This window comes from Rhineura floridana, chromosome 6, assembly GCF_030035675.1.
Source record: "Rhineura floridana isolate rRhiFlo1 chromosome 6, rRhiFlo1.hap2, whole genome shotgun sequence".
NCBI lineage: Eukaryota > Metazoa > Chordata > Lepidosauria > Squamata > Rhineuridae > Rhineura > Rhineura floridana.
Window position 1 is genome coordinate 28,760,629 of NC_084485.1, and position 22,118 is coordinate 28,782,746.

The following is a 22,118-nucleotide window of genomic DNA, read 5'->3' on the forward strand; positions in this document are numbered from 1 at the left end:
CTCTGCAGCATTCTTGATTTTACAAAAGCAGATTAATTTTCCCATTGTTCTCCACTTATGGAGAAAAGCTGCCATTAAACTATTTGTTTGACGGAAGGCAATAGATTTAATTTTGTGTGTCGGGATTTAATATATTTGCTTTACAATCACTTCACTTAAAACCCTTTCTTTTTAAAAATGGAGACTTAATTTTTTAAAAAGTTAGGTTTGTAGTCAATGTTAGTACTACTCAGAGGAGACCCACTGAAATTATAGACGTTTAACTTTGGTTCATTAATTTCAATGGGTGTACTCTTTGTAGGACTTGAGTTAGATATAACCCAGAGTTAACACACACCACTGATTTTTATCTACCTTAACTACACACACCAGCACTTCCCGAAACAGAGATCAGAAAGTATATGATTTTGGGGGGTGGGGGTGGAGAAGACGGGAGGGCACAAGATGTATGGTCAATGTAACTTAAATACCCAAATTCCACCAAAAAAGAAAAGAAAAAAGAGGCTAAAGTATGTTTGCAGATGAAAACTATGTGTTGCTATTTGCAACTTCAAGCAGAAATCCGTGCCAGAAAAAAAGCTTGTTATAGCATCAAGATTAAATAACTAATTCAACTATTCAGTTCTGCTCCTGGTAAACTAATGAAGTCCAGAGCAAGAGCTGAAACTGCCTCTTCAAATCTATGTCTTTGGTTACAGCCCAAGGTGTATCTGAGAACCTTTGATACTATTTTGTTTCTTAGTCTCAAGAACCAGATCCTCAGGCAAGTTTGCCCAAGTTCACGTTACATATGTAGTTTAAGGCAGGGATAAATAACCTCAGGCCCCAGAACCAAAGGCGGCTCTCCAGGCTGGTCTGGTTGGCTCTCAGCACTCTGCCCAGACCACACCCCACACTGGCCTTGTTCCATGGCCTCAAGTGATTTTGCCTGGTTGTAACATGTCCGTGAACTGTGATAAGACCTCTTGCTCATCTCTATGGAGGAAGGAGAGATAGGTGTGGTGCATGTGTGTTTCGAGAACTCTGACTGTTGTGTGGCTGGAATGTAGCCTATTGCACAAAGGTAAACATCACGTCAGTTGCACAGTTCACTTTTGCATCTGGCCTCACCCATCACTGGCATGTAGCCCCTGGAAGGTTGTCTATGAGAAAATGCAGCCCTCAGGCTGACAATGGTTCCCTACTTCTGGTTCCTCCTTCCAGAATAAGGTCACACCTACACCATACATTTAAAGCACATGACTTCCCCCAAAGAATCCTGGGAAGTATAGTTTGTTGAAGGTGCTGGGAATTGTAGCTCTGTGAGGGGTAAATTAACAGTGCCTTGGATTCTTTGGGGGAAGCAATATGCTTTAAATGTATGGTGTGGATGGAACATAATTTTAAAGTTCCTCCTTCTCTAGAGACAAATTCCAGGAAGGTAGCCAAATTAATCTGCTGCGGCAAGCATAACAAGACGTAGTATTTAGACACTTTAAAAAATTTATTGTGGCAAAAAGCTTTTGTGGGACCAGAGTCTATCCATCAGGTGCACAGCACCACATGCTTTCACACTAACATTTCATGCATCTGAGGCTCACAGACATTTAGGCTATTATACGTTCTAGACTTTCCCTAAAATAACGTGGGTATCTTCTAGCCTTATCTATTCTGATCCTCATGCACTGCTGAAAGAAGAATCTTTTAAAAATGAACTTTAGAAGACTAGTACGGTTGTTTTTGTTCCTTTCATATCTCTTTTAAGGGATTCATCTTTGGGACTGATGCTGCTTCTTGGCAACATAAAATATACATTTCCCTCATTTATTTGAAAGACGGTATTCTGATTAAATGTTATAACATCAACCTTATTTAAGTGAAAACTTCAAATGTCGCACAATTCTGGGATAAGTAATTAAGAGCCGGTAACAGAATTACAGAACTTAGAAGGGAAAAGGTCAAGGGTGGTACTCGATGCTACTCCTACTCAAAAATTTACTTATGTAAATAAATTGAAAAAAAGCAACAAAAAAAGGATCCAAGGATTCTGAACATCCTAATTTGAAAAGCCCATTTTAAAAAGTATAAAACTACTGTCCAAGAAAAAACCCCACAAAGTTTGACAGGGGAGAGGGAGAAAGAAAAGAGAGAAATGGATAACAAGTAATGGCTTCAAGAGTTATATTTATGCAATTTGTGCCATGAAAGCTATTAAATTTCTGGATGCCAAAATCGCCAGTCATTTAAGAATTGTGTTCCTATAAATAATCATCTTCTTGTGACATGTTGTACTCTTGTGCAATGCTAAAACCCTTCTAATACAAAGCCAAATGCAAAAGAGCTTCAGTGGACAATTGTGGCAGAAAAATCCAAGAACATAAACAAGTTGCCTTTACTCAAGTGATTTGTTCTAAAAAAGAAAATGGGGGAGGGGGGAGAGGGACTCACTATACTGAAGGATTTTTAAAGAAAATAAAGGAAAGCCTCACATCATCTCCCAATTAAGTCAACAATTTGATAATACACTGAAAGCTTCAAAAGTAAAGAACAGAGGCAAATTTCAATAGAACTTTTGGTTTTATTACATCACTGTGGATACAGGCGCTATGTGGTCATGTAGAATTTGTATTTATTACATATGGCATTTTTATTTCACTCTTAAGCTGAAAGGTCCCCAGAGTGGCTTACAGACTGGCCTAAATCTTATCATCTAACAGACATGACACAAAATGAAAAAGGCAAGAGGAAAGAAGAAAACAAGAAAATTCATAAACCAATTCTTTACAAAGTTCTCATAATGATGAGCTAGATGGAAACAATTCAGGAAGAGAAGTCAAAGGCAGTCAAGCCATTATCTGAACTGACAGGTAACAATAATCACACTTTGATACTATGTTTGGTTAAGTCACTGACATTGTATTAATCTTTTTATTTATGAAAGAAAAAAATCAACACAGCAATGGAGATGAGGGGTGCAGAATTTCACCAATATCTCTACATTTTTTTCTGGCAAGTATCCAATAAAATAGCATCCTAATCAAAACCAGCATGGATAGCCTACGCGACATAGGACATTAAACATGGTTCTTGATGTGCATGCGGCCTTAGCATAAAAGCTGAGCAGAACAGTACCTGACCCCAATGTAGTTTATTCCCAATCATCATTAAGATAGTAGACAGAAGCCATAGCTTTGTGGCAGAGCACAAGCTTTGCCTGCAGAAGGTCCAAGGATCAATCCTCAATATCTCTAGGTAGGGCTGGGGAAAACCCTTGTCTGGAAATCCTGAAAGTCTGCTTCCAGTCACTGTAGACAACTCTAAGCTAGATGGACCAATGATCTGATTAGGAATAAAGCAGCTTACTATGTTCCTATCAAGATGGATGCAAGCCACATTCTGATATATTGTAGGGAAAGTGTCAGGCTCCAACTTTAAAGCCAAATGCAGACAGACTGCATGACTGGCTCAACTGTTGGTTTTCTGCCTTCACCCTGGTTAAGATTCCAACTATACAATGAAACTATGGTTTAGATCAGAGGTTCTTAACCTGTTGTCCATGGGGGTCCATGGATGGGCTTCAGGGGGTCCATGAACTGGGAATAAAAAAAATCATTTCCCAATGCAATCAAATAATTTGCATTTATTATTTATTTATGAGGGTTCTCAGCTTTCATCAGATTCTCAAAGGAGCCCATAACTCAAAAAAAGGTTGCCACTGGTTTAGATCAACTATGATTACTTGCACATCTCCTCCTCTTTCTTCCCCCAACAAGTGATGAAAGACGTATCTTCACTACACTAATAAATATGAAGTAAAGATCACTAAGAACCACTGTGGCTTAACTGCAGAGCTAAGATGTGTCCTGCGTCTCTAGAGGGCACATATATGGTGGAGATGATAGTTAGCCACAGTTAAGGAAAGCAAACTGTGATTAAGCATTATGGCCACATTCACACACATTCACAGTGAAGTGTTAGATGGACAAGCCTGAGCAAAGCACTAGGCCTGCATGTTCTCTCATTTTTTGCAGCCAGAATGACAATTCTGGCAGAGTTTAGTTTCCATTTTACAGAATCCTGACTTCTTGTTGCATTAAAAGCAAAGACACTGGTTCAAACCAAACCATGGGTTATAAAATTGGTATGAAACTTAAAAAGATATGGTTTTAAACCAGGATCCCAGGCTTGTACTTAAGGACAAGCCAAGATTCTCTAGGAGTGGAACTAAACTCTGCTGAAGTTGTCCTCCAAGCCATGCAGGATGACAAGAGCTGGCTGGTCGGTGACCGAAATAAATATTGATTGATTGACTGAGGATGAGAAGAGGACAAAGGGAGTGTGTGAGTCTAGTGTTTTGTTCAGGCTCATTCTGGCTCATCCAAGTAGTTGTAAGCCATGGTTTAAGGCAGTGATGTGGAGTGGAAAATTTTCCAAACAGGAACTTTCCAAGTGATTAATTTTTCTGCAGAAGATGATCCATTTCATATGTTTATAAGTAACAATGAATACATGTCAATTGCAAATACAGTTATTAGGCAAGCTTTGTTTGCAAAATACAAGTAAAATAAACATGCAAAGTTAGATCATTTTCTAGGAGAACAAAGTTTTCTAATGCAAATTGTATGAAATTGGATGGGGAAATTTTCCAGTTCAGTATTTTTCAGAAAACTCACATCACTAGTTTAGTGTTATGTGTAAACTTAGCCAGTGTCTGTCTAATGCCTAAAGGAAAGGAGCAGTATCTATAGACCCATGTTGCCAGCCTTCTCCACTTCTGATGCAGCCCTATACCAATAACTTGGAGACCAGCGACTTCACAGAAATCTCAAGGTACAGCACTGAATCATGGTCAAGTTTCACTTCAGTTTGTACCTTTGAGTTTGGAGAACCATGAAGCATTTAAGCTACTGCTGAATTTTTCAGACAACCACATTTGGCAGGATCATGAAGTGTGGGGCATTGCCAAATAGAGATTAATGTGTATCTGTAGGAGCTATAGCAGCTGAACTGCAACTGTCCATTAACAAAGGAGTCTGTGAAAGCGGTTCTCACTGTTAAGAGCAGGACAATTGTGTCTTTCACAGATCATATTCTTTCATCCATCAGAATAAGCTTTTACAATGAACAGTATCTGTGTGCAAGGAATGCTGCCTGTTTCACACTAACAGCTGATATGTTTTATAGTTAATACTGCACAGATGAAAAGTAGTTACATCTAGCAACTTCTTCCCTATGGAAACAAGTTAATGCTTCTTGGAGATTCAGTTTTGTTATTACTCTTATAACTATTAAATTGCAGATATTACTACACTGAAATATGCATAAAACATAATCAAGATGGTATTCAACTTAGATTCTGAATCATTGATCACTCTTTGCCCTTTTCTTCTTCATTTATATGCACTAGTTTGTGCTTCAAAATTTCTGAGATTAGCGATGCAGGAAACGACTAGCATGTGCTACATTTTCTTTTACCTTTCCAACCAACTGGCTCTCTCTATCTGATGTTGTTCCATCTTTTTAAAAGGTCCTTTCCTGTTTTTAAAAGGCAATGGCTGTATTCAGACATAACACTGATCTATGGTTTAGTGTTATATGAACAGGTTTCATCATCTGAATCCAGATAAACTGTTATTTTTAACCTTCATTTAGGGAAATAATCCAAGTGCAAACTGTGGTTTCTGATTGTGGTTTGCTTCCCTCAAACACAGTTAAAGCTAACCACAGTTCTGAGTTTGCATATAGCAAACTATGGTTAGTTGAGGGCAGAAACAAAAACGTTTACTCACCTCCTTGCAGCCATGCTGAAGGAAAGGGAAGCACATGAGTTTAAATGATAGTTTAGTGTTACCCCCGAACCCAATCATATTCTTCCTCTCCTCCTTCAATCTTGAACAGATGAGGAAGGTACTGAATGTAAGGACATGTTTTGGGGATCTTTGGTGACATTTCACAATAATTCCTTTCCATAAAACACATTGTTTCTGTTTCCTAGTGTGTGCACAAGGGGGCAATGTACATTCTGAGCCAAAATTGTTGTTGAAAGATGTTTACAGAAGTTTGAGTGATGTTCAGTGCTAGAAAGGTTAGGTATAAATGCTTTAGTATCTTAAATTTTAAAAAATCAAAGCTTGCTAAATCACCTTTCTGTAACAAAAACATCCAAGGCATCATCGTCATCATCAAAATAGGACAAGCATCTCACCAATTAAACTAAGTTTAATTTTTTGACAACACCCAAAGCAAACAAAAACATATACCTTGCACATCTGAAGTCAAGCAAGGGGTGGCCACTCAGCCAGTCCCCTTGGGAAGCTATTCCATAACAGGAGCTGCACCAAGAAAGCCCTAAGCACCTGGCAAAGATGCCTAACACAGGCAAGGAGTGACAATGAAAAAAGAGCTTCCATGTCACTTATTATTTATTTATTAAAGTTAGATGCCCCCTTCTTCCCAAAGGAGCTCAGGGAAGCAAACACATCTGAGATTAAAAAAAAATTAAAATTATAAAAACCTATTTACAACATTCAAAAATGGTGACTCAATCTGTGAATAGACTATAAACATCTGCAATAATAGGTTCAAATTGGTTACTATTATGAGTATGCAACCTGCACTGTAACCTACACATTCCCAAATCACAAAACTCCAGATTTCTTTCCACTGAATTATTATAAACAGCAATAGCCCATAAGGGAATAGCCCATGGGATTTTCATCCACAAACCTCTGCACAAAAACCCATGCTACAGAGAATCCCCAAGCTCACAGTTATTTGATTCTAAGATGCAAAGAACTATCTTGTTTACATGCCATATTTGTGGGAGAAATTTTATGTGCCTTCAAGTTGATTACAACTTATGGCAACGCTATGAATCAGTGATCTCCAAGAGCATCTGTCATGAACCACCCTGTTCAGATCTTGTAAGTTCAGGTCTGTGGCTTCCTTTATGGAATCAATCCATCTCTTGTCTGGCCTTCCTCTTTTTCTACTCCCTGTTGTTTTTCCCAGCATTATGGTCTTTTCTAGTGACTCATGTCTTCTCATGATGTGTCCAAAGTAGGATAACCTCAGTTTCATCATTTTAGCTTCTAGTGATAGTTCTGGTTTAATTTGTACTAACACCCAATTATTTGTCTTTTTCGCAGTCCATGGTATGCACAAAGCTCTCTTCCAACACATTTCAAATGAGTTGATTTTTCTCTTATCCGCTTTTTTCACATCCATACATAGATGTCCAACTTTCACATCCATACATACAGATTGGGAATACCATGGTCTGAATGATCCTGACTTTAGTGTTCAGTGATACATCTTTACATTTGAGGACCTTTTCTAGTTCTCTCATAGCTGCCCTCCCCAGTCCTAGCCTTCTTCTGATTTCTTGACTATTGCCTCCAGAAATTGTGGCAGAAATAAATCATGATTATTGTCCAGCAAAATCTCGTTTCTCTCTCTTATTAATATGTTACATTCAAACCCCTTAATAGGTTGTCAGGGCTGTGTTCAAAAAATAACGTTCACATTATATGAACAATACTTAGCGTTTTTATTGTATTCAAAGTTTCACATAAATTATCTTGTTATAAGCCTTGCAATAACCCTCTGCAGCAGATCAGTATGATCTCCATATTGCAGATGCAAGTAGTTTGTGGCTATCTGAGTGCTTTGCGTTCCCCATGTTATCATTCTGCAAAAATCAGAATCGCCACTGACCCAAAACTACATATTATTCCCTTCTACATAAGCATAAAGTTTTCTTTGTTAATATTTTAATGATTACTATGGGTGATGCCTGATCCACTGAAATAAATGACTTAAGTTATCTATTTATTTATTATTTGATTTATATCCCACCCTTCCTCCCAGTAGGAGCCCAGGACGGCACAATTTATTCATAACTCTTAGTACCAATCCAGAGTTTAACAAGTTTTGAAAGGGGGGGGGGAAGCACATGCTTGAGAAAGCTGTGGCAAAATGTCTTTGCAAAGACAAAAATTAAAGAACTTCAATTCTTGTTGCCTTGTTAAGGTTGCAAGTTTCTGAAAGAATCAAGATTCACAAAAGAAATTAGAGTTGACTTTTGTAATTGATTTCAAACAGACCAATCAATATAATTAAGGTCACTGAATCAGAAGTTTACTATTGTAAATAAATCCAGGTAGTCTGAAAATCTCAGAATACTGAGTGATGGCCAGTAAATGCCAGATGTACTTACATGGAACTTACTTCTGAGTAGACATGTACAGAATTGAGCTATCACTATTGAACCTTTCACAGCAAACACAACTAGCTGTCTTGTGACACCTTAAACATTTTTGCAGCTGATGAGAAGTAGATTCCAGTCTACAAAAGCCTGTGCTACGATACAGTCTTTAAGGCAGCCTTTCTCAACCAGTGTGCCTCCAGATATTGTTGGACCACAACTCCCATCAGCCTCAGCCAGCATTGCCAATGGTCAGGAAGATGAGAGTTGTGGTCCAACAACATCTGGAGGCACACTGGTTGGGAAAGGCTGCTTTAAGGTGTCACAAGACGTTTATTGTGAATAATATAAAATAACTAAAAACTATGATGTTATTTTTTTAGTCAGTTTTTCCCCAACAGTCACTAATGTAGCACCCCAAGAGACTGCTTTTCCGTCTCCTATCCTGTTTGCACTGGCTCACCTTCTTCTACACTGAACACACCTCAACATCCAACATTTAATTGGATGCCAGGCCTGGAAACTCACCCTCCTTTCCCATCTGAACAGAGAAATGTGAAGAGTTTCTCTATGTGAACAATTGTGGTGGCTGACAGGAGGTGCCTTTGCCTCCACTGATGGATGGCAGCGGCATCTTTTTCTACTCTTTTAAATGTGATGCTAGGTGTTTAGATGTTAGGCCACACACCCCATGGCAGCCATTTTCAGACTGGTGCCCATGACCTTCTCTTAAAATTGTAAATGTGTCCACTGGAACAAACTTTGATGATCCCCATGACATATGCGATCACCTATGGGCTTTGTAATTATTAATTTGAGGATTTTCATTTCTTTTGCACCTGTGTGGAATTATTTCATTAAATTACCACTTTCCTTGTGACTTGCAGAGATTTGGCACTTGGGACATCCAATTTCATTAAGGTGTAATTAGTGTGTTCCCTATTATATCATGATGCTGCGATTATGTCACCTGCTCCTGCTTACACAGAAATGTTCTGAAATCTTACTGCACCCTCCAGATTAGTCCTTTCTTTAAAAGCTATGAACTTATTTACCCTGCAGTGTTTTGTTTTTAAAATATATGCCATTTCTGGAAAGTTAATAGATCTAGTTCTTCAGTTATGTGTTTGGTAAATTCTTTTTGAAGATTTTAAAATTATGACTTCCCAAATGATAGAAATGGTTCCATTAACCCCCAAATTATCGGTTTATTAGAAAGAGTAGCTCTTCTTAGAAGGGGCAATCTGTAATGCTTTAGAATTTAGAACCATTGGTGTTGGTTCACAGCAAGAAAACAGGGCACAGGAAGACAGACTAATGAGTGCACCTACCTCAGTGTTGTGTACACTGACTGTCATCATCTCTATGGTTTCAGGCTGGATATTCTCCCAGCCCTACCTGGAGACTCCAGGGATTGAACCTGGGACATTCTGCATGCAAAACAGATGCTTTATCACTGACTTACAGCCTTTCTGCAGACAGACTAAGGGCATGCCTTTGGATCATGGTGCAACTTTGCACAGAGCCTGGCCAAAAAAAGCAGTGTATGAAGCTTGTATTGTAATATGCTCTATTTAGGGCTGTTGCTGAGGACTACACAGATATGTCAGATAGTCCGAAATGTGGCTGCTAAATTACTGAGTGGAGCATCTAGCTGAAGCCATAGTTCAACAGCTTTTAAGGATTTGCGCTGGCTGCCAGTATGCTTCCAGTTTGAGTTCAAGGTATTGTTCATGACTCATAAAGCCTTGAAAGGTTTGGGGTCTAAATACTTGGGAGTGCCTAACCACTGGGTGTTATACACTATGCAATGACACAAAAGAGGGCATTCTCTGTAGTGGCACCCCAGGCATGGAACACTCTCATGTCTGAAACTCAGTTGGCATCTACTACGTTTTTATTTAGCTCCCAACTAAAGACCTGATGATTTTCTCAAGCTTTTGATAGCTTTTAATTGTTTGGCTGAAGCCCTTAGATATTCTGCAGTTTCTGATCGTTTGAAATGTTATGCTGATGTTATCTATTCTTTTTGCAAATGGATTATGCTTCATACATGTTTTATTGTTCCCCACCCTGTAATATTAGGATAAAGGACAGATTATAAATACTTTAAATTAAATCAAATAAATAAAAATAAATTTCTGGCAGGTGCCCCATACAGAGCAACAGAACTACAGGAGTCTCTAGGGCATGTTCTCATTTGATTTGCAGAGGAGGAACTTGACTGGTCAGAAACAGCAAGTGACATACTGATTACATGAAGGTGCTCTCGTTACATGATTGCAGGCATACTTCACTTTATTGTTTAAAGAAAGTTTTAAAAAATGCAGGCTGCACTTAGGTGCTTTCCATGTACTCTTCACCTTTACAGCAGAACTCGCCGTGTTTAGCATCAAGAAATGCAGTTGTAAATTTTGGTCATGTGCAGACTTCAAACTAGCCTACATATCAGACTTATCCTACACTTAACTTCTTTTGAAATTATAATTTTCAGCTGTGTTTAAACAAGTCAGGGGAAATAATACAAATTGAGGCACACTGAATTGCAGCTTCCTGTTGCAAATTTTAAGCATCTTTGTCATCACATATCTAAATTTCTCTCTGCAACCATGAGAAACAGAAACTGCCCTCCCTCTATGATTTTTTTTTAAAAGAGTTCACTATATGTATGAAAATGTTTCAGGGATCATGTGTTATCCACACCACTCTGCATGCACAAATATAAACATTAACATCTCAAGATGAAGCATTAACAGGGGATAGAGGAGGACCTCTGGTTCCAAAGGAGCCCTGAGGAACCTGTGGCTCTCCAACGCCCTCATCTGTATTATACATTTAAAGCACAATTTTACCACTTTAAACAGTCATGGCTCCTCGCAAGGAATCCTGGGAGCTGTCGTTTAAGGGTGCTGAGAGTTGTTAGGAGATCCACTATTCCCCTCACAGAGCTACAACTCCCACTGTTGCCTGGGAAGAGGAATGCATAGATAAAACACTAATTAAAACACTTCTTGGGGGAAGCCATGACTGTTTTAAAGTGGTATAATAGGGCTTTAAATGTATGGTGCAGATGTGGCCCAAGTCTTTGATTTCTCTAGGAATTACATGTGTGTTAACTAAAGGCCTATGCACATATTCTAGCTACCATGTACAGACTTCTTGAAAACTGTTCCACACAGTGGCTGTCTTCTCAAGATGTGCAAGTGACTCACTCTATACTAGGGCTCTAAATGTATAATGCAGATGGGGCTCAAATGTTATTAGAATGCAACTCCCATCAGCATCAGCCAGGAGTCAGGGATAATGGGAGATATAGTCCAACAACTTCTGGAGGGTCATAGGTTTTCTATTTCTGCTCTAAAGCCTTAGTTGTCAGAATTAAAAGTAATACTACCCCCCAAAAAACTATATATAAAAAACCCCAAACAGTTTAAGACTTGTGTGATCCAGCCACTAGAGACTGCCAAAGCCGAACTGGAAACTACAGAGAGAGCTCTTGGGCCAAAGAGGACTGCCAGAAGCATCATTTCACTTGCCCGTCTCATTTGGATGTGGCAGATTGGCTCTGTATATATGTTCAAAAGTTTCCCAATTGAACAACAGACATATTCCTTCCTTAGTTTGTAACTGCAATCATACGCCAAGTAGAGAGTTTCCAAGGATGAATATTTTAATCAAATGTGTTCCCCAGTACTTTAAAGAATACTGACAACAGCTTCAATGCTCTTTTAACCAGTGACATATGTACCTAAACCTTCAAATACCATACAATAAGGAGGAACCAACAAATGAAAGTGTCAAGAGGCATTCATATCTGTGAAGTCTACAACACATCTGTGTTTTTCTGCCGTGAAACGGGTGCCCTTTTAAAGGCATGTAACTTTGGAATTAGATAAAACAAGAGCAGATGGGAATCCCTGCACTGTTTCACTGCTTTTCCAAAAAACTTTTGCAAAAAACTCACACTTTTACACTAGAATATTTGCCTGGAGTTCAGAAAACAGCAAATGAAGCTTGCTTGTGGGATGTGCGATCTTTCACCTCTCTCCTATAAAGTATGCTTGGCTTTTAATCCACAAGTAGCAACAGCACTTTAACTACATAATCACCAAAAACTGCAGTTGTTTCACTCAAGCAAAAGCTAGACAAGAACTACACAGCAACCTTTAAAAAGCACTTCCAGAACTTTATAAAACCAAAGCAAAAAACAGATCTCTAGTGTTTGGACTGCTTGAATTCAAGAAAGGAAATATTTTGGGCTTTGAGTTGGGACAGCACCACATAAATGCAACCCATCTGTAGTGAAATCACTGCAGAAGCCTTGCAATCAAAACGAGACAGCTATGTCCAATGACATTTTCTCCCATATAATACTACATGTCTAAATACTGAGAGGTTTTTCGGGGAGGAGGGAGGGGAAGGGGAAGGAAAGAAAAGGGAGAGAGAAATGCTGACAGAAGCTTTATGGAGGACTGTGTAACAGTCAAGGTTTTGGCTAGGTTCCAATCAATATGCAAAATTCAACTCCCACTTCCAAGCCCCTGGCCACTTCTTTGGCTTCCCTAACCCAAGCTTCCAGAATTTCTCATGTGTGTCCACCCACTTTAGCGATGCAAACACCTCAGAACTCTCAAGCCTAAGCTATATGTGCTATTTTCCTTTAGCCTCATTCTCTCAGCAACCTACAAATGTGCTTATTACATTTCTATCACACCTTTCCTCCAAGGGGTTCAAGGTGGTGCACATGGCTCCCCCCCCTTTTATCCTCACAACAACCCTGTTAGGTAGGTTAGGCTGAGAGACTGTGACTAGCCCAAAGTCGTCCAATGAACTTGAAGACTGTTGAACCCTGGTCTTTCAGGTATTAGTCCAGAACTCTAACCTTTTTCCCCCACCCAAAAGATGCTCTCCTTAGTTTCCTGTTTCTCAGGAAGCATGGCACTCACACGCCCATACACACATTGCATCAGTACAAAAAACAAAACACCTAGAAAATAGTGTCCTGCACAGGTCTTCATTTATCCTAGGGTTCACCAGGGAATAAAATTTTGAATCTGTTTTCAGTACCAAGGATGAGTCCAGTTGGAACATATTAAGTATGGCACCTTTGAGCCATACTGGGCAGTGTGGGGTCATCATTATTGAACAATTACAGCTTACCTACCTCCCATGTATTAAGGATCTGAGCATGTTCACGTGGCATGACTGTCATGTGTGGTTTTCTGACCCCTAGCAGAGCTCTCTTTTTTAGAAATTAAGAAATGCCCCACCTCTCTCCCAGCACAATGTACAGAGAATCCAGGTACCATCCACAAATATCTACTCTTAACTTTTCTACTAACCTAGTTCGTCTTTCTCCAACACCAATATCCACCGATACTTTGCCATTACCACCCTTGGCAAATGATCGATTATTTGCCCCCAGTCAAGGCTACATTGCCCTGGGACTCAGTCCAGGAATCTGTTTTCAATATCAGCACCCAACAGATACCCCTCCCCCCAATCCACTCCAAGTTTCCCACCCCCTTCCTTCTTTCCAGTTCATGCGCTGTCTCCTTACTACCCTGTCCTGGACGTTCCTGTCCAGGTTTCACTGACACCAGCGCATTACAATCCGAACGACAAAGGGGCTTCTATAGTTGAGAAATCCAGTTTTAAGCATATAGCATAAGCCACAGTTGGAAGTGATGAGAACAAGACACAAGGTCAAAACCTGAGGAATGCAGTGAGTGGGCTAGAGCCAGTGGAAACACAGGAAGCATATAAACAATTTGTGAATGATTTAGGAACAGGGATTTGGAAGCATGAACCAAGTGTCCTTGCAGAGGTGTAAGCAACTGCTAGAGGAAGAACTAGGCTGAAAGTACAATGTGGGCCCATGGGGCCTTCCTCCCTACCTTGTTTCATGGTCTGCCAGCTCAATGCCTGGGAAAGAGCAAACTTTGCAAACCGATTCCGATTCCCTCCTCCCCATCTCTTTCATACTTGGAAAGAATTCACTGAGGAAGTTTGAAAATGCTTATAATTAGGTGACAATGGAATGGGGGAAGGATAGAAGAGATGGTAAGTCAGCTCTTTTGATACCAGTACACAGAGAGACGGGTGTGTGTGTGTTGAGACAATTAAGAAACTCCAGTTTTCCAAAGTAATGGAGAAAAAGTCTCACATGTCAACTAGGTTGAAACCTCAGGATATCAGCACCAATTCATACCAACATAACTGGAGAATGGTGAAGAATCCACATAATCCTAAATCAAGGAACACATTTAGGATAAATGGAGAGAGCTTGGCAAAGCAATCCTATGGCCCTGCTACGCTGGCTGATTCACCATCAGTGCACACATGGTGACCAGGAGCATACTCATAAGAGAAGAACAGCTGTCAAAACAACCGCTAACATACCAGCGCTGACAGACACTCCCACAGTGTACCCAGAAACTCTGCCACTACCTAATCATGACACCATGCACAACCACCACCCACATGTTATCAAGCAGGAATGGCAGCAATCAGCATGCACACGGACAGTGGGGTTGTCACACTGATGCTAGCCTATCTATAGTACATATCCCACACACCCCAGCACAGTTCCAGAATACACAACACCTGCCCCTTCAGAGGCATAGCACTGCACACCAGTTGAAAAGACTTCACACACTCAAAGCTATGAATACTACGGCACATACTGAACGTCTGTGGAAGGGGTACAAGGTTTTATTCCTCAAGGGAATGGGAAGGGAACCATATAAAAAAGAATTGATGTTTTAATGCAAGCTCACTGGAAACAGCACCATAAGCTGACCAATACACAACTGGGCAAGACAGTGCAAAGGAAATGCAAAGATGTGTGCTTGAATCCCACCTTGGGTAGATGCAATGTGAATCTATGTGGCAAAGCTCATATTCTGGGACGACAATTCTGGATACAGAAAGGAGAGGCTCTAGGAACAGAACCCAGACCTTCAACTCCCCAGAGCAACAACACCCACGTAGTCGCAGAAGCAAAGACAAGACATCGAAGACCCATAAAAGAGCCTTAGGAGTCTCCCTGGAGCTAAGCACAACACACACACACCATTTCCTTCCCTCTATCCCATGCATCACATCCAGAGACTTGAGTACCGAAGAGGTCCTATGTGGAAACATAAAATCACAGAATAATGGAGTTGGAAGGGGCTATAAGGCCATCGAGACCAACCCCCGGCTCAATGCATGAATCCAAATCAAAGTATACCCAACAGGTGGCTGTCTAGCTGCTTCTTGAGTGCTCCAGTGTTGGAGAGACCACCACCTCCCAAGGTAATTGGTTCCACTGGCGTACTGTTCTAACAGTTAGGAAGTTTTTCCTGATCTTCAATTGAAATCTGGCTTCCTGCAACTCGAGCCCACTATTCCGTGTACTGTACTTTGGGATAATCGAGAAGAGATCCTGGCCCTTCACCATGTAGCAACCTTTCAAGTACTTGAAGACTGCAATCTCCCCATAGTCTTCTCTTCTCAAGGCTAAACGTGCCCAGTTCTTTCAGTGTCTTCTCATAGGGCTTTGTTTCCAGTCCCCTGATCATCCTCGTTGCCCTCCTCTGAACCTGTTCCAGTTTGTCTGCATCCTTCTTAAAGTGCTGTGTCCAGATCTGGCCACAGTACTCAAGATGAGGCCTAACCAGTGCTGAAGAAAGGGGGACTAATACGTCACGCAGTTTGGAAACTATTCTTCTGTTAATGCAGCCTAAAATAGCATTTGCCTTTTTTGCAGCCACATCGCACTGTTAGCTTATAGTCACCTTGTGATCAACGACAATCCCAAGATCCTTCTCACATGCCGTATTGCTGAGTCAAGTATCCCCCATCTTATAACTGTGCATTTGGTTTCTGTTTCCTAGATGTAGAATTTTGCGCTTATCCCTGTTAAATTTCATTCTATTTTCAGCCCAATGCTCCAGCCTATTAAGATCCCTTTGAATTTTGTTTTTGTCTTCCAAGGTATTAGCTATCCCTCCCAATTTTGTATCGTCTGCAAATTTGATAAGCATTCCCTGCACCTCCTCATCCAAGTCGTTAATAAAAATGTTGAAGAGCACTGGGCCCAGGACTGAGCCCTGCGGAACCCAGCTTGTTACCTCCCCCCACTTTGAGAAGGAACCACTGATAAGCACTCTTTCAGTATGATTCTGTAGCCAACAGTGGATCCACCTGATAGTTGCTCCATCCAGCCCACATTTAGGTAGCTTGTTAATCAGAATATCATGGGGCATATCTCAGTGAAAAGGCACGCGCTTATTATAAGTGATATCCCAGGTTCAACAGTGGGTAGTCTACCATGAAAAAGGGCTGGATGGACAGATGCACTGGGTGTGTGCTGTGATAGCCAGACGACTAGCATATGGATCAGTAGCAAGGCCATGGGAAAGATGCGGACTCTCAACATTGATGGGTTGCAATGGTGGAAAAGCCACTGCCCTGATACAAAGCCATCCAAGATGAATAACATGGCACACAAACCAGTGGCAAGGCCATATGAAAGATGAAGACTCTCCACCTTGATTGGTTGTGATGGTAGAAAACCTGCTGCCCCATCATGAAGCCATCCAAGATGGGTAACGAAGAGTGCTTGTAATTCCCTTATCTGGAAGCCATCATGAGAACACACACACAGCTGAAATAGTCACTTTTATTGAATCAGTTGTAGAATGAGCTCTGAAAGCAACTCAGATGAGCAGGGTTGTCAACTCTTTATCGTATGCAGACCCCCTGTGCCTTTGAAAAGACAGACAATAAACAGGGGGCAGCTGTTCCTACAACCCACTGCATCATGCTGGGTAATGCTGCACCTGTGACATTACTGTCTGTCTTGCATCCTGGAAAGGCACAGGAGCTCTGCTCGAAGGAAAAGATGGCCATCCCAAAGAGGAAGAGCAGGTTTCCCTCCTGCTCAATGCTGCTGCCTGCAGGCCTTGCATGTGAGCTGCATGATGCTAGAAGCGGGATGGTGGGAAACAAGTTTCCCTTGATGTGTGTTAAATGGTTGCCGAAGGGAGATGAGACCGATTATGTGGAGAATAATGAGTAGCAGCTGCAACAAATAAGGTTGGGAGACTAAATGTTTATTAAGGATTGGTAAGCGAGAAAATGTGTTATCACTCAAGTGCTCTACTATTGCTTTGGACTAGCTTTGCAGCTTCCCCCATGGGAAGTATCCCTGATGTCTATGGTATGGGGTTCACCTCTTAAGGGAGATAATGGGGTCATCATGACAATACCCACCTATCCAAAGTAAGGTGCTGCACTGAAATTCTTTGTGCAGCTTACACTTTGTTCCATTCCATGTGCTTCTGCTCATAACCTGCAAAGAAAAAAAAGTCACGAGTTGTACAACCACAGACTGATGTTCTCCCACAAAGCTGGTTTGCTTCCCCACTACCTTCACCGGTATATGGAAGGATCTTGCATCTATTTAGGAGTTAGGACCCCAAGATACTCCCTTTCCGTACAGTAGTTACTCAGTGCGCACAACACTTGTTCATAAACACCTTTCCCTTTCTCCACCTCACAGTTACCCAAACTATATGAGTGTCGGGGACAAGGAAGGAAAATACTTTGGGGTCATGGGTGCCCTAGCGCTTTCACACCAATCTCTTTACTTGGGTGACATAGGAGGAACAGATGTCCTACTTCGAAGCAAGGTCTCCCATCTCCCTCTGCTTACCTGCTGTGGGTGCCATCCTTGCAGGCCCAGTTTCAACAGTTTGGTTGAAGTGCTGATTGGTGTTTGTCCCAAGGCAAAGTATCTGTAAAGGTTCTGAGAAGTTAAAATTATTCACTTGTTCTTCTCTCCCTAGCTGTTGGGTACACAAACTGCTAAATGATGTTTTTCCACTAACTGCCTCCAGCACCATCTGTGTGCTCTTAGTTCTCCAGATATAGGAACAGAGCAAAGAGCCTCATGTCACACATCTTGCTTTATGGAGTCTAGTGTTGTGTCGTGATTGGCTGCAGAATCACTAGGGATCCCAGAGCTGTATCCAACTAAGTCATTGCACGAGCAGAAAAACTTCCATGCATGCAATGGGGCTTCCCCTTCTTCCATGAACTCTCTCAAATCTGCTCTAGAAGTTTTTCCCAATACTCTGGAACAGATTTGGAGGTAGTGCAGAGGATGCACAGAGGAAGGGGAAGGTGGGGAGGTTCCGTTGCATGTACAGAAATTGTCCCTTTTGCTCAGTGACTTAGTTGGATTCAATCCCTGGCCTTCATGTGCCTGTGGGCACTAATGTAGTGGTGCTGAGCAGTTGTTCTGGGCACTACATTGAATTCTGATTGAAGCATTGCATCTCCTCTTCTACAAAGATAATGTTAGATTGTCACTGGAGGTACAACTGACCCCTAAGTTGCTGCTTTATGTATAACGATGGCTTTTTGGCTTTAAACTGTACCCAGTTACCTTGCTGTGTTCTACTGTTTTATGACTGTTGTATTTTAATTTCCAGTTTTGCAATCCACTTTCAGAATACCAATGGAAAAGCAGGCTATAAAAGGTATAAAACAAAAAGGATCAACATCATAATTCCATACAGAGAATAGAAAGAGGTAGAGTGTTTGAATATTTTAATATAATTAGCTTGTAATGAAGAAAATGTGTAAAGCATTAATTCCTTAGCATCAGTTTATGGAAGCCAGGTCTGATTTATTCTGCATATTCTATAAATTTGTTTATCTGTACCAATCCTTTCAGACAATGTTGACTTTCAAAGTTTGCTGCTTCATTCTACAAAAATGTTATTCAGAAGAATTGCATGCTAAAACCTGCCTGTGACTAAAACTGAATTTAGATGGGACAATTTTTGTTGTGTATACTTTGCTGATGTTTTCATGCCAAGAGAACATGTTCCGTACATCGATATATGGACTTGCAATTAAGGCACACAACTCTACAGGAAAATGCTATATGTTCATTAATTATTATTACTATGGCACTGTGACTTGGTCAGCATAATCTATCAATTTTTTTCCTTAAGTCAAAGACAGAATGCAAGCATAGGATTGCATTCTTAAATGTCTCAAGGTTATTTTTAAAAAGCCTCTAATTAATCTAAGTTTCTTTTGCCATTATTCCCCCCACTTCCTGAAAAATAGCCCAAGGAAAGATCTGTATTGAGCCTTGGGTTTGTATGCTTCATCTCCCCATGGTGACCGGGAAAAGGCATGCAAGTTCAAGACATACTTCCCATATCACTCTAGGTGTAGCCCTGGGAAGCAAAACACACTATACAGAAGCATAGCCCCACAAGGATAGTCCTATACAGAGTGCAATGAAATAGTATGGCCTCAAAGTTGTAAGGAAATGAAGGATAGTGCAAGACCTAAACCCAATAAAAAGGTGCTATCAATTGTGTGCCTCTTCCATTTGCTGACATAGTACAGAACTGGATTGCCTAAAAATAAGATAAAGAAAGTAATAGCGGCAAAGCCAATCACCTACCTTAAAAAAATTGAAATTACTTTTTTTGGGGGCATTACTACTTCCTCACACCAACAAACTTCAGTACTCTTTGTTGCTAGAGCTCCAGGTGATCTCAGTGGCTAGGAGTGCCTTGTACCATTCATTCATTGGCGAGATCACTCGTGGCTGAGTAAGATTGTTTTCCAGGGTAAGGTCTTTAACAGTGGGTCCGGAAGACTGTGGAGGCCAATTCTGGATCCATATAGCCTCCCATGGTGGGGACATAGGTTTCCAGATGGAAGATGGTCACAATGAGGATTTGCTTAATGTGCCTTCCGCTTAGCTCATTTGTCCCTTTTGCCCTGTACTCGTGTTTCTTCAAAGTCCATAGCACCTTTGATAATGGCCGACCTCCAATTGGGACGCTCATGGGCCAAGGCTTTCCAGTTCTCAATGCTTATGTTACATTTTTTTAGCTTTGAGAACATCTTTAAATCTCTTTTGCTGTCCACCAATATTCCGTTTTCCATCCTTAAGTTGGGAGTAAAGTAGCTGCTTTGGAAGACGGTGATCAGGCATTCGAACAACATGGCCAGTCCAGCGAAGTTGATGTTGGAGGATCATTGTTTCAACACTGGTGGTCTTTGCTCCTTCCAATACGCTAACATTAGTCCGCCTATCTTCCCAAGTAATTTGCAGAATTTTCTGGAGGCAGCGTTTTATTTATTTATTTATTTATTTATTTTCATTTATAAACCGCCCATAGCCAATGGCTCCCTGGGCGGTGTACAACATACAATAAATGAACAAAATCACAGATAAAAATACAAATTCATAGCGTTGGTGGAATCTTTCAAGAAGTTGGGAGTGGTGTTTATAGATGGTCGATGTTTCACAGGCGTACAGTAAGGTCGGTAGTACAATGGCTTTGTAAATAAGCATTTTGGTCTCCCTGCGAATATCCCGATCCTCGAACACTCTATGCTTCATTCAGGAGAATACGGCACTTGCAGAGCTCAGAATGCTGAATTTCAGCGTCAATGTCAGCTTTTACAGAGAGGTGGCTGCCAAGATAGGAAAAGTGATCGACATTCTCCAGCGTCGCACCATTAAGCTGGATTGATGGTGCTACAAAGGGATTGGTTTGCACTTGCTGATGAACCACTTTGGTTTTTTTGATGTTAAGCGAGAGGCCAAGCTTTTCATATGCTTCTGCAAAGACATTTAGGATAGTTTGAAGATCTTCCTCTGAATGTGCGGAGACTACATTATTGGCATATTGAAGTTCTATGACAGAGGTTGTAATTACCTTACTTTTTGCTTTCAGCCTACTGAGATTAAAAAGCTTTCCATCTGTTCGATATGTGATTTCCACGCCAGTGGGTAGTTTCCCCTCAACAAGGTGTAGAATCATGGCGATGAAAGTAGCAAATAAGGTCGGAGCAATGACACATCCCTGTTTGACACCTGATCCCACTGATCCCACTTTGAATGGATCACTTTGAGAGCCACTGTTATCCAAAATTGTTGCCGTCATGTTGTCATGGAGGAGTCGCAAAACATTCACAAATTTATCAGGGCATCCAATTTTCAGAAGGAGGGTTCAGAGAGCAGTTCGATTTACAGTATCAAAGGCCTTAGTCTGATCAATAAACACCATATACAGAGGTCGGTTTTGCTCCCTGCATTTTTCTTGAAGCTGTCGTGCAGTGAAGATCATGTCCACTGTCCCCCTGGAAGGGCGGAAACCATTTTGGGATTCAGGGAGGATGTCTTCTGAGATAGGTAGGAGGCGATGTGCGAGGATCCTTGCAAGGATTTTACCTGCGGTAGCTAGAAGAGAGATGCCTCAGTAGTTCCCACAATCTGTTCTATCACCCTTCTTGAAAAGAGTGATAATTACGGCATCCCTAAAGTCTTCCAGGATCTCCTCCCTCATCCAGATTTTTTCAATGAGCTTATGAAGTTGTTGTGTAAGTTCAGGCCCACCTTCTTTAAAGACTTCAGCAGGAATCCCATCAGGTCCACTAGCTTTGTTATTCTTCATTTGATTAATGGCTTTACTGACTTCATCCAAATTAGGGGATACTGCAAGCTCATCTCTAATTTGTTGTTGCAGGATTTGCGAGAAGACCTCATCAACCACAACAGAGTTACGATTAAGGAGGTTGTGGTAATGCTCTTTCCAATGCAGTGCAATAGACTCTTTGTCCTTTAGAAGTTTGGTACCATCTATTGAACGTAAGGGATTTGTACCATAATTTGTTGGTCCGTAGATGGCCTTTGTGGCATTAAAAAAGCCCAGTGCATCATGAGCATCTGCAAAATGCTGGATTTCTTGAGCTTTCTTTATCCACCAGGCGTTCTTAAGTTCTCTAGTTCTTCTTAGGACCTCAGCCTTTGCACTGGCATAGATTTTTTTCTTAGCAGCACAGTTAATGTCTGTTTGCCATATCTGGAAGGCTTTCCTTTTCTTGTCAATGATATGTTAAATCT

General features: G+C 40.9%; 1 protein-coding gene across 5 annotated transcripts in view; it reads right to left on the minus strand.

Annotated features, from left to right (window-relative positions):
• The window catches only part of PTPN1 (protein tyrosine phosphatase non-receptor type 1), a 112,528-nt gene that overhangs the window by 53,881 nt on the left and 36,529 nt on the right, over positions 1-22,118 (minus strand). The window contains exons 2-3 of one of the 5 annotated variants that reach the window (XM_061631311.1): positions 17,889-17,970; positions 17,447-17,525 (exon numbers count right to left, since the gene is read on the minus strand). The exons of 3 other annotated variants lie outside the window; for them this stretch is intronic. The gene's annotated coding sequence lies outside the window, so the exon portion shown is untranslated. Of the gene's footprint in view, positions 1-17,446; positions 17,598-17,888; positions 17,971-22,118 lie in introns of those variants that run through there. One more of the 5 variants, XM_061631308.1, reaches the window with a different exon arrangement.